General features: G+C 42.1%; 1 protein-coding gene across 6 annotated transcripts in view; it reads left to right on the top strand.

The window, feature by feature from the left end:
• The first annotated feature begins 2,961 nt into the window (after positions 1-2,961).
• The window catches only part of KMT2E (lysine methyltransferase 2E (inactive)), a 62,258-nt gene continuing 51,555 nt past the window's right edge, over positions 2,962-13,664 (top strand). For 3 of the 6 annotated variants that reach the window (XM_063323472.1, XM_063323471.1, XM_063323469.1), the window contains exons 1-2: positions 2,965-3,260; positions 10,873-10,932. The gene's annotated coding sequence lies outside the window, so the exon portion shown is untranslated. Of the gene's footprint in view, positions 3,261-10,872; positions 10,933-13,664 lie in introns of all 6 variants that reach the window. The other 3 variants (XR_010069558.1, XR_010069559.1, XM_063323470.1) reach the window with 2 other exon arrangements.

Raw genomic sequence — 13,664 nt, 5'->3', positions numbered from 1 at the left:
TAAATCCCTGTGTTAAAGATGCAGGCCATCTGCGGCCTAACTCTGTAATACACGCCACATTACCCCACGCAAAAGCTGCTCAACTCCTACAACAGGATCCAACAACATACAAATAAGCGCACATCGATCCGTTTTTCCATAACGAAGTTCTGTTCAAATAGAATAAAGTCATTAATAATTTGCAGGTTTTTCTTCAGTCCCCCCCCACTCCGTACCCCCGGCAAAGCAACACTGGAAATGCGACGACCTCCTCGTCAGAAGAGCAACTCCGCACAGCCTGTACACCTTCCTCGGCTGTTTTAATGAGGTCATTTAAACATCGCTTAAACTGGCTCTTTCCATAAATTATTCCGGGGAACCTAACTTACAGACAGAAATGCCCTCGTACAGGAGGAGGGGAAGCCGAGCGAGAAGGGGCGGCATTTAGATTAGTACACCCGGCCGCTGGAGCCGCGCACCGCCGGCTCCCGCACTCGAGTTGAGCGAGTAGGCGCCGAGGGGGAACTTTCCCTTGCGGTGGGTGAAGCCTGACGCAGAGAGGGGGTGGAATGGAAAGCTTCCCCCGAGAGCAGCTACACCCTGGCGAGGGGTGGAGAATGAGGAGAGGAGCGAGAACCTTCCTCGGCGGCAGCTACACACGCACCACACCCCCCCTCCCCCTCCTGCATTAGGTTAATGGGGGAAGGGAAGCGGGAGCCCAGGCGGCACCGACAGCCCTGTGCGGGGCGGGGGAGGGAAGCGCGGACTCTCCCGGGCAGCCGCCGCCAGCTTGGTCCGCAGCCAAACCCCACAAGAATGCAACGCGGTCACATGACCTCCGGCGGACGTGCAACTCCCTTCCCTCTCCAGGGAGACCCGGCGCCATCTTGTACTGACGCAGTTACAAAAGCAGGCGCGACTTGCTCCTCTCCCGCTCTTCCCCCGCTCCTCTCCTCACAGCCCCGGCGCTATTTGGGAAGGAGAACCCCAAGGCCTGGTCCTGCTCTCCCCCTTTTCACCAGCTCTTCGGGGATCCCCCGCCCGTGAAGTCCTCCCTGGCGCTGGGATCATGGCGCCTGTTTTCTCCCTTTGCACCAGCCTCCCCCGACAGCTCCCCAACCCTGCCCAGCTGCGGCTGCCCCTGCTGCAGGATGATGTCAGCGCCAGCCAATCAGAGCACGCCGGGCCAGCCCGGCCGCCGCACCTATTGGCTGCCACGCAGGTCCCGCCCCCCTCCTGACTGGGTCTCCGCCGCGGTTCGCCGCGGAGGCGCAGCACGAGTGGGGGAGGGGAATAGGAGGGGAAGGGAATTAAAAAAAAAAAAAACCTACACAAAAAAAAACCGACAACCAAACCCACCAAGACGCCAGCCGCCATTTCGCGCAACAACAGGCAGAACCCGAGCGAGCAGCCCCAGCCAAGCGCCCTAAGGAGAGAGAGAAAGAGAGAAACAAGAGACACACGCACAGAAGAGTTAGACAGGAAAAAATACCCATAGACTCCGCCGTGATCACAAGACGTTTAATCGCCCCCCCTCCTCCTCCCTCAGACTCAACGCCCCATTACAGCCGCCTCCTCTGCGTCCAACCAGCTAGCAGATCCCTTCACCTCGGCTCCCTCTTGCCGCAGCAGCAGCTGTTTAGAGCCCCAAACTCTCTGCCCAAGCTGTAGGGGGACGCTAGATCTATGGCGCTGCTGCTAACTGCTTCTCCAGTCACCCGCTTGTGGCGGCTCCATCGAGGCAGGGTAAGAGCTGCCAGCCCAGCTTTTATCTGGTGCCCCGAGTTTGCGCACTGAAGGAGGCTCGCTCAGCCCCTGGTGGGCGTCGAATGAAACCCCAGCCGCCGCCTCCCCTCCCTCAATCAGCCATATCGCTGGAGGGGCTGACGCCGAGCTGGGGAGGCAGGGCGGTGTGCGGGCAGAACAAGAGCTGGGAGGGGATATGGCGAAAGGAAGAGGAGCTCGGTACAAACGGCGAGAGGCTGCGTCGGCCCCGGAACGCTGAGGGAGCCTCTCGCCTTGCCAGCTCCCGCTGGTCCGGGTGAAGGCAGACGGTACCTGCTCCCCGAAGGCCGTTCCCTGACGGGGAAACGGGGCTCGTTCTCCTTCCCTGCAGAAAAGAAACGCCTTCAGCTAGTGCTGTCCCACTCGCTTTAAGAAACTCTCTCCCACTTGCCTTATATACGAGCCTTAAAACGCTTCGGGGAAGATTCGCAGCCTCAAGTGCCTTATTGACAGGGGAGATTCAGACAAAACCTCCACATCGCCCTGAACGGGTCTCGACCAAGGCTCCCGCTCCTTCCCCTTTCTCGCCCCCCTCCTCCCCGCCCCTCAAGTAAGTTCCTCTGTGTGAGATGCGGCGCCCCTGCCTGGCTTCTCGCGTACTTCGTGGCGAAAATTTACCCCAGGGGTTGAGATTCATACAGAATAGGTATGCTGAGAGCAACGACGGCCCTGAGCAGGAAGCCGGAGGTGGCGGGGGGAGCGCAGCTGAAGAGGGAGTTTTGGCGTTTCTGCCTCAGAGGATGCAGTTCTGAGTCAGACATCCTCCCTCCCGCCCGCCTTCGGTCCCTCAACAGCCTGGGACGGAGCCCTTGCCCCTCCCCCGCGGTCTGCGCCTCCGGGGCTGCGGATCGCCCCCGGCACCAGCCCCAGCTGCGGCCGCCCCTCCTCCGCTGCCCTACTTCCCTCCGCACCTCCTCGACAGCCCCCCTGCCCAGCCCCTGCCGCAGTCTGGTGTCTCGGCCGCGCCCAGACCCGGAGCCGTTCGGCGTAACGTGCAGGGCGCTGTTGCAAAATGGACACTGAGGGCTCAGTGGCGGGCGCGGACCGCGCTCTCAGCCCGTAAGCAAAATGGCGGCTGTTTGGCTTCGCCTTGGTAACCCTGCCCCTGCCAGGCGGGGCGGGTGAGCCCCGTGCAGGGGGAGGGAGGGGAGAGCGGACGCCATTTTCCCAGAGAGGCAGTGACATAGAAGGGAGCGTAGGAGGCTGAAAGGAGGGAGACACGGGAGCAGCGGCGGCAGCGGGGTTTGTACACAGGTCCTAAGGCAAAGGCGCTTCCGAGCTGGTCCCTGTAGGGTTCTGCGCACTGAGCTAGGTTTGGGGGGAGGGGGGGTCTCCTCTTTCCTTTCTTTCCCTTTTCTTTCTTTTACCAGAGCCTGCTGAGGGTTGAGTCCTGCCTAGGGTAGGGATATCCGCAGTGGGGCTGTTGCATTGTTTTGGTTGGGATAGAGAAGGGGCTCAGCTCAGGGGTCCTGCTGCCTGGCCTGTGACCATTACAGGTGAGTCTTCGGTTATTGCCAGTGTATTCTGCTGTGGGTGCTTCGGGGAGGGGGGTGGCAAAAGGGGAGCGAAATGCGACGGGAACGTCTCCTTACCCCCGGTGCGAGCGTAACTCCCTCCCGCCCTGAAATGTGTTTAAATTCTGTTTAGGTTGCCTTGAATTTGTTTTCCCTTTTGTGGGGTTTGGTTAAAAAAATGGCAGGCTGTCGCTATATCTTGTGAATATGGCGGGTTACTGTAACTGGAGGAGCTGAGGAGAATTTTTTGGCAGTTATGCCAGATTTATGCATTATGCTTAGAAAAAGAGCCGAAAGGGGCTATTATGTGACAACATACGCTTCCTTACACTGGTGGTTTTAAGAACGGGTTTGTGTGTTATTGGGACTGCGTATTGAGTTTTATGAAGCTGAGGGAAGCCTATTCTCTTCCTCCATCCTGTATATTTTTGCTTTGTGGTGCTAAAATGGCTCGTTATAGGCCTAATCTCTCTGCCTTCCACACCCCCGCCTCCTTTCCCCCCTCCCTGCTAATATCTCCGCTTCGTGGTGTAACCTGGACAAACGGAGAGCAGTCCTCAAGAGTTTCTCTGCCAATTTAAAAGGGGATCATTCTCTCCACCCCCTTTCTCGAGGGTGTAAGTAGTTATATTGGTGCATCCCTTTCTCGCTTTAGTTCTCTGCAGGCAGCCTTCGTGTTCCTTGGGTGGCACATTTCAGTCTTTTCTGTTTTTTTCCCTTAAAGAAATAAATGTTGGTGGGGTAGACCCTATTGCTGCAGACCTAGGGGAAGAGAAACAAACGGTTCACTGTGTAGTACTAAATAGGGTAGAGAAACATAATATAGCCTGATTATAAAGGTCCTGTATTCCCCCATACTCAGCCATTAGGGAATGTGCGGTGGCTGGAAGCCCTGAGGTCCCTAAAATGGTACATACTACGTGTCGTTAAAAGCAGAAGTTTAGCGCTGCATCTAGATTTAGGAATGTTTTAGTCTGTTTATTTACAGTACCTTAAAGGAATAATAACGAAACGTGTTTGTTATTCAGGGCTCAGATCAGCGAAAAGAAAGAGATATCCATGGCTGTACTGCTAATGCATGATTAATTGATTATGATCGCTATACTTTTAAAGTTACTTTTCAAAAAATGTGGAGCAAATTTTTTAATTTCCCTCTTTTGTCCTTTAGAGATTCTAAAAATGGCGGCCTCAGGCTGATGTTGTGGTAATCTAATCAGCTCGGGTCCTCCACACCCCATGCAGCGCGTTTGTCTGCAGCATATTAGAGTCTTATTATGTTTAAATGAAAAGACTGTTCCCTTCAAATAACGTACAAAACATCTCTTGACTTTACTGCGATTTAAAAATGCTGTGTTCCAGCTGATTAATTTTATTGGTTATGTGTGTGAAAGGCAAGTGAACGAGACCACTCTTGTCGGGGAAAAGGGGGGTGGAAAGAGGCAACAGACTCAAGCGGCTTCTGTGAGGGGGGTGTGTAGGTTGCTGTAAGGTAATATGTACGTCGGTTTAATAATTTGGAAAAGCTCCTGTGTTTGAGATGGAAACTGTGTATCTGTCCATCCTATTAACGACATAAAAGAGGTAAAATTGATCAAAGTAAGGAGTGGATTAAGATCGCTAAAACGGTCATCTAAATTCTTTGTGGAATCACATTTGTGAACGTCATGTTCACCTTCCAGGAAATACCTTTGCTGGACATAGGGGTAGTAATTCTATGTATTCATAGTTTGAGAGTACTGAAAGAACTTAATACTTACAGAAATAACGTATGTGAGATTGTAACCTGTTACTATTAAGACGTGGAATTTCTTCTGCCACCATGTAATCTTGGTACTACATTTTTTGTCTTCAATTTATTTTGTATATTGCTGTATAAATTGTTTTTGTAGTAATACACATACAAATACTGAGGGAAAGTGCACTTCCTAACCTCTAATTTTTTTCCTAAATGAAATATGAACCTTTTAGTATCACCACTATAAATATGTTTGGGTGGGGGGAAGGGAGGTCACAAGGATTTATTATTTAGTAGTTGGTGTAGTGTACTCTGATACAAACTATGGAGGCTGCAAACTGTACATTTTAAAAGACAGCCAAAAAAATTAATTTGTCCCTCTTTTTTTTGTATGCTTGTCTTTAATCTTGTCCTTGATTTAATGAGGTATGAATTCCTATTCTAATATAGCTTTGGAACCTTCTGGATTTAAACAATCAAAAGTGAGGTATTGGAATGGCAAAACTACCTCTAATCTCTGAAGAATTTTATTTAGTATCATTTAGAAGCACTGATGTGTGGTTTAAGGTATACCTAAAGTTGAAAAATAAGATAGTAAGACTTCGAGTGTTGTTAATGCATGCCTTTCGTATGTTTTGAGGCCAAAGGCTGAGTGATTTCAACCACCAAGTGATGCGTTAATAGTCCAGTAATGCATGCTCCTGTCATACCTTCCTTATTTATATAGGTTTGATTCTTTTAACAAACCATGTCTTACTCTGTTTATTAAAAAGTACACGAGTAAGATTATAGGGAGTGTAAGTATGGGCCTTTCTGGAAACCTTTTGCCTTTTTCTTTCCTCTCCTTAGGTTTAAAGCTCCTGATCTTGTGAATAATTTTTTTATTGTGACTTAGAGGGCTATGCAGCTCCGCAGTCTAACTTCATGGCTTCAGTCATGTTCTCAAGCAGACATCTGATTCAAGATTAAAACTAAAAGAAAATAATTCTGTTAACTTTAGAAAAAGTGGTTTTTTGGGGTAAAATGAAATAGACCCAAAGATTGAAATATTCATACTCAAATTTTACAGCTTTTCTAGATTGTGAATTTTATGCATAAGAACCTCTTGGGAATTTTGAAATCTTCCAGAGTTTTCCTGTATGAGTTTTAGTGAGTCAGTTTGCCTATGTGACTCAGTTTCTCCATTTGTAAAAACAGATCTGTGATCTGTTTTAAGGAGACAATATTACAAAGGAAATTCTGCCTTTTTTAACTCCATTGATGTTGATATGTTAAAGTATATTCATAAAAAATGGAATACCCTTTGCCCCCAAACTAATAAAAACTTCTTGAAAGAAGGAAGGTTTGAAATCTAAATTATTTTTTTTCAGGAGGCGTTTCTGATTTACAAATATTGTGTTACAAATGCAACAATATGGACTGCAGTTTTAAAACCACGTACATATTTTCAAGCTTTTCATATCTAAAGGAAAAATCTGCTTAACTGTCACTTAGCCTTTTGGGTGAGCTTTTTTGCCATTTGGGAAATTTCAGAAGGGAAATAATACTGCCTTTTTAGACTATATCTAGGGAAAGTTTCTCACAGCACCAACATTCAGTTTACTTTTAGGAGTTGCATTACCTCATATCTTTGGTACAGTTTCAGCACACACAACTCTTAACATTCTGTTGGAAAGCAACAGAAATTGGTGTCACACTGAAGGCTACAATGTCTCTCTAGTCCTGATCTCTGGTTGATGTAAGCACAGTCTTAATTTTGCGTGCATGCTAATACTAATTTTAGTAAGGACTATTCGTGGAACTTAGTTAAGGAGTGGTGTACATAACTGTAGAATCGTGGCATTGTTCTAAATAGATTCATGTAAATGAAGATTTAATGAAAGTTTTTTGCTGGTTTTGTGTAACACTTAACAAAATTGAATGGGGGGTGGTAGATTGGTGAAGATATAAATGCCAGTTCAGACTTCTGGAGAGATCCTAAGGAAGTCCATCTGTGTTATTGGCCTTGTGACTTTCATACGAACAAGCAGTTGTGAATCTCTCAAAAGCAAATTTTATTGGGCAGTGTTTTTGGAACAGGTACAGTGTTTAAATGTTTCCACTGTGCAAATAGTAGTTTTGATTTATTGCTAAGAATGAAACTTGAGGCATCTCTGTGAAAAAAAACAAAACAACCACTTAACCAAATGTAGAATGTGGATTAAGAAAAAAAATACTTTTCATTCTTCCAAATTCAGGATTATGTAAAATACTAATTGCAGTGGGCTTTTGAATGGTGCAAGATTAATATTTCGAAGTACACCAATATTCACATTTTCTTACTAACCAAAGAATTGTACTCACAAAAGTTAACCTAATCTCTTTGAGGATCCAAAATATCGCTCACGACCTTGATACTACAAAAAACCTCCTATAGTTGTGTTCAAAGACAAAACTGTTGTTACCTTTAAGGCATAACAAACAAGTTACTTAAAAGAAACCGTGTCAAGGTTTCATATACTTGGTAGGAGATACTGAGATTATTTTTACTTCCTCTTACAAATCTCAATATATTAATGTGGTGTTAATTAAACAGGCAAGATTTTAAGCTCTGCTGGCTGTTAGAAAATTTTAATAATTATCTGTAAACCTTTGAAGATAGCTTTGTTGTACAAAGTATATATTTTTTAACAGGCTTGACTTAAATGCTTTCTTATCTGGATTTTTTTTAATTAAAATATTTGCTAAGAATTATGGTAAATCAGTGTCCACTCAAGTTAGGTGTTTCAAAAGTACAAATGAAGACTATATTGAAGTAGCACACATATTGTATCCTGTGCAAGTAAAATGTGTTAATTTTGCATATTTTATTGAAAGAGTGCTATCTCTCCTTTCATGTGATAGTTCATACACTGCTTAGATGGAGATGCTGTGTTGTAAAACTTAGGTGAGACTTGCAAGGGCCCAGCAGTTTCGCAAATCAGGCTAAGTATGGGAATGTCAAAATAGTATTAATCCTAGTTTTAGGTTAACATTTTCATTAGGTGTAGATATTAAAGTATCATAATGCAGGTTCAGGTTTAGAGAAGCTTTTTTAAATTTTATTTTATTCTCATTTGTAGTTGTGTTTTTTGTATTGTTTTATATGCCATCGTAGTCTAGGTAATCATTCACTTTCATATCTCTATCTCAAAAATATATTACCATCAAGTTCAAAGACAAGATGATAAGACTACATTCTAATGACATTATTGTACTTTATATTACAGTTTAAGAAGGAGGACCTATAATCTATTGTCCATTGTTGGTTATTTCATCAGTCACAGAAGTGATGAAATTAATATCCTACCTTTACAAAGTGAGAACTTAAAATGTATACAGGATGGCAGGTTTGGATCTCTTACCCTGAGGAGCTCTGAATATTTAAATTGGTTCGGTGTTCATTACTCTTTAACTCTTTTAACTTGACTGGGTCTACTGGGTCTAAAGATACTTTTTTCTTTAACAGTGGGTGAGGTTCTAAACTTGCCTTGAGTAGACAAAAGGAGTTAACTCCTAATTAGTATGGTTATAATGGGGCTGTGTTTAAAACCATATCACAAGACAGATGATATTCCAAGTCTAGACAGTTAATCCTGTCTTAACTGTTGGTTTAAGGAAACTTCTCCAATGAGGAATGTTTTTAGTAGGTTCTACTTAAGCTGAAGGTGAAGACTTGAGAATTACAGCAACTTATTTATAACTTTTTGGGAAGGTATACAGAGATTACATGTCTTGTTTGGTTTCTAAACCTATCATTCTATGACTGTGAAAGAAACACGAATAATTCTATGTAAAACTGATAAAAAGCACAATAGTTTTTTTACTGATTTAACCACAAGATTCTTCTACTTTACCAAGTAACAAGGCTAATTGCTCTTTTTTTGCTTAGGGTAGAAAGACTTGATGGGAATCTTATTCTTTAATAACATTTTGCAGGATTTTTATGAATGACTGTAGTGGTTTTGTATAATGTTCATTCTCTGCTGTCTCTTACTTTGCAATCGCGTCTTCTGGAAGAAATTAAAGACAAACTCTGCATCCTTTTTTTTCCCTTCTCTGTGGCAGTGGTATTGGAACTTTAAAGCTGTGTTTTGTGCTTCCACTGCTGGGCAGAATGTCTTTGTTATGTTTATTCTAAGATGACGTATTTCATATCTTTGTTACTACAATTAAAAACGCATACTGATATCTCCTTTGAACACACAAAGAAATAAAGTTAAAAATACATGGAATCTAAATTTATCAACACAAATTAGTCAATATAGTTTTGCAAGATAATGGTGATTGAAAAGTAAATGTTTTTTGTAGGAAAGATCTTTTGACCTTATACGTTTGTATTTTTTTGGCTGTCCTTGAATGTGATATGGTCCCCTCCCTTTGTTCCCTCACCCTCTCTTGCCCTTTTCCTCACAAAACCTTAATAAAAAGAATTGAAATATTGACAAGTTGTTACCAAGAAATATAGTCCAGGTTGAACTATAGTTAAAATTACATAAGAGTTCTCCTAACTGCTAGAAAGAATTAAAGTTTCTGTTTGAAAGAGCACAGCTTTTTGACTTGCTTGTGTTTAGATTCCCAGGTGTAACTTCAGCAACTAGGTGAATGTCTACAAACTGCTTCCACAAGTATGAGTAGAAGCATTGTTGAAGCACTGATTCATATCAGTCAAATGCCACTGATAAGACAGAGGGGCTAGTTTTTGGAACCTGCCTAAGTGAAAACATATAAAAATAAAACTTTGCTTAGCTGAAATGGCAGACTTCAAGTAAGTCAAAAGAATTTACTGCTTATGTATCAGGTATCTAATAATTACACTAGGCTCCCAAGGCTTATTAAGCAGCATAGAAAAAATTTACGTGATGTCATGAAGTCAGCAAAATATTTAGATTGTTGAAAGCAATACCAATATGTATTTGTAGCCACATGTTTTCTGCCCTCTCTGGGAAAAAAAAAAAAAGGCTTCTTTTTGGGAGGACTGTTGGGCCTTAGATTTTAGATCTTCCAGTGACTGTATCACCATGAAGTATACTGTTACATTTAATAAAAAATAAATATACTCAGCCCCCACAGTTGCAGACATGACTTGCAGAGTATTCTTACAGAATGTGGAATGTGTGTACTTGCAAAAACACTTCATATTTTGAAATGTTTGTCAAGAATAATAACTTAAAGGAACAGGTGTAAATGTTTTCTTGGAGACTGACTGGTAAGGCACATACACATTTTGTGTAAGTTTAATCAGCGGTTATTTACCACTTTATGGTAGATGGAGAAAAATGTTTGCAGTGAAAGAGCTGATACAAAGACCGACTTAAAGCCAAGATCTTTTTACTGCGAAATTACTTTATTTGTTTTCTTAACCTTTGAATTTCTATTTAAGGGAATTTTACATCTCACAGTGATAATAGTATAAGACACTAATGTTGGGAAGCTAGTATATACTTCTGCAAGCAATAAGCAATATTGCTATCAAAAAGTAATTTTTTCTCTTACTCTTCTTCCTGTGCTGTACTTGTCTTGTATTTTACAACTCCTTGACTCCAGCTCAAATAATTGCTACTTTTTGAATGGATAGACCTTTTTGTGTGTGGTTTATTTTGAGAAGTATGGCAGGTGTTCAGTAAACTTAGAGGCATCAAGTGATTGGCTGTTAATTTTCAATTTTGGGGATTGTTTTCTGTAAATATAAAAATAAAATCTGTAAGCATGGTATTTCTCTGTATACCTCTGCTCGCTACTACTTTGATACATTTCTGTTCAATAAACTAGTTCTTGCTCTTTGTGTAACTGCATTTACCTTTATTTCCCTTCTACCACTCGTTCTTTTTCTCTTCCTAGTCCCATATTTTGTCTAACTTCCACTGAGAGAAGAAAAGGAGGAGTGAAGAGAGAGAAGAGGTAAGGGAAAGTCTTCCATATTTTAATGGACTGGCATAAATATTTGAGGAAGAGAGAGCGCTTTCCATCACTTCTGCAGGAATACTCAAGAAAGAGCGCTCTTGGACCAGATAGTAAAGGGAAGATAGCTTACAGCCAGTGGAAACTAGCTCTTCTGTATAGCAGAAACTTTGCTGACAGACTGATTCTATGTTTATACTTGAAAGGGCAGCTTGCTTTCCACTGACTAGAGCTGGTGTAATGCATGTAATGACCTGCATACTGAAAAATTGATACTTACATGATGGAAACTCAAGGGTTTTCTTATGCATGAATATTGAATACTACGGAGGAGGGTTTTTTTTCCTTCTTGGTTCTAGATCCCAAACTGAAGACTTAATTCATGAAGTTTTGCTGTCATTCCAAACACGACTGAGGTTTTTGTTCAGTGTAAAATCCTGTATGTATTGTATCAGGATGTTCATAACTACGCTAATGAAGTCTTCACTGTGCTTGTTCTTAGTCTATATTGGCACTGAATTAAAAGCAAAATAGTAGGAGGAGCCTTACTCCGTAGTAGTTTCTCTGTAATAGCTGTGTTTCTTAAATAAGTTTGTCTAATGATCACTAGGTCTCTGTCAGTACAACTGATAACTTTAAAAAAAAAACAAAATTTGATAGAGTTAGGAATTTCATACCCTTGAGATCCCTGAAGCTTAATGAAAATCCAAAAAGGGATGCAAAGGGGCAGCTATGAGCGGTGTCCTGGAAGAAACAGTGAGAGGCAGCATAATGATTTTAGCCATTATCTGTCATGTGTGTAACTGCAAACCAGCCATAGCAACTCCTTTCATTTTTATTTTTTTTCTTTTGGTTGACTGACAGGACATGTGAGGAGGAGGTGAGGTAGACCTGACTACTAACAACATGTACGTCAGTGTGGATGGCATAAGAGATTATTGAGGGGCCTTTGAGTGAGCCGAGGACCAGTTAACATTGTAATGAGGAAGATACTGCTATGAGAGAGATATAGAGAACATTAGGTCAGTGGGAATGTTTGGGCACAAAGTACAAATACATAGGAAACCAGATTTATTTTAGAACAAATAGTTTCTTCTATGGGATTTGCGGGAGTTGGTCATTAATGGGTCCTAATTGTATTTGAGTGTGCCTACTCTGTCTGTCTTTTACCTACTACCCTTTTTTGTCTCGGCACAAATTTGAAGTAGACTGGTAATTTACCTGTTAGGTTACCATAGAGAGCAGCAAACAGTAGCAAAGGTCTGAATTTGGAGTCATAGTTGTTACTAAGCCTGCATACATCATACCGCAACTGCAGTGGTGTAACATTTGAAAGTTGGATATCCCTTTTAATCTCTTAGCAAAATCTTTACCATGGTGGAGCATGGCGGGGGAAATGGAGAAAGAACTTCTTTGTGGGTGAGATTAGTCATTTATTCATGTATTCTGCTTCTAGGTCTGATTAAAGATGTGTTATCTCCTTAGAAACAGCCAGCAATAAATAAATATTCAGATTACTTTGATATATGTATTTATGCTATGTATATACATACTGCATATATTTTTTTCCAGATTGCTTTGGGTGTAGATATGTACATCTATGTATATATGTACATCTGTGTATATATACACATGCATGCACACAAAGTAGTTCACTATTTGAAGGATATCTAGAGTATACCATTAAAATGTCAATTTCTATCACTGCTTTTCCAAATGACTATCGTATAGTGAAGACACAAGTGCTTGGAGCAGTAATAGAAAGCAGAAGTTTAACAAAACTTTAAATTTTTGTTAGTAAAATCTTCTTAAAGTTTTCTTCTCTCCCTGTAAACCCTCTCCCCTAATTAAAAAAAAACAAAACTAAAAAAGTGAAGGAAAAAAAAAAAAAAAAGAAAAGATTGTAGGCAGGGAAGCCAGGTAGCAAAGCTCAGTTTATTGGCTCTGACAGTTCAGGACAGTAGTTTTCACGCTGGATTTGTGGACTGTGACACTGTATTTATAGGAGCATTTTTACTTAGAAATTTCTCCTGTATAGATTATGCTAGGGCATAGGTGTATCAACTTTTCTTAGGTCCGTTCTTGTGGATTTCTTTGTGGGAAGGGTGGTTCCCACGAGCACAGGTTAAAATTGTTGGCCTGTAAATCTGCAGGAAGGCATGACAAGAATTGCTTTTGCTAATGATTGCAAAACGTGTATACACAGATGATGTAATCGGGGGGAGGGAAGAGGAAGATTTTTAAATTGCATGCTCAATAAAAGGTAAATTATGCATAGAAGATGTTTTTAAGTGTTTGTCCTATAAATTCTGTTTCCCTTTTTCTGGCGTATGTAGTAGGCTTGATGTGGTGTCACTCAGTTATAAGGTACTTAACTATGTTCCTGTGTGCTACATTGCGTACCAGGACTTCAAATATATTTCTATCCACCGCCCTTGTAAAGAAAGCATTTTTAAGGGGAAGGAAGGCACCAACACACCATGTAGACTATTTTTCCTGGTGTGGTAAGAAAATCAAAAAGCGTGCTACCTTTTGGTCATCTATCTCTATTACCGGAGATGACTCGTATAAATAACTAACATCAAAATCAGTAGGAGTCAGACGAGGTCTGAAAGCAGTAGTATGATCTTGGAAGCCTTTGCATCTTGCCTGAAAGACCCTGATAAGATGGGAAACTCCACCAGTTGGTTGAGTTTAGTTTCAGAGTGATTCTGTGTGGTTCTGGAGCCAGC

The sequence above is a fragment of the Chroicocephalus ridibundus genome, chromosome 1 (assembly GCF_963924245.1).
Source record: "Chroicocephalus ridibundus chromosome 1, bChrRid1.1, whole genome shotgun sequence".
Taxonomy (NCBI): domain Eukaryota; kingdom Metazoa; phylum Chordata; class Aves; order Charadriiformes; family Laridae; genus Chroicocephalus; species Chroicocephalus ridibundus.
This window is presented reverse-complemented; position numbering and strand designations above follow the sequence as displayed.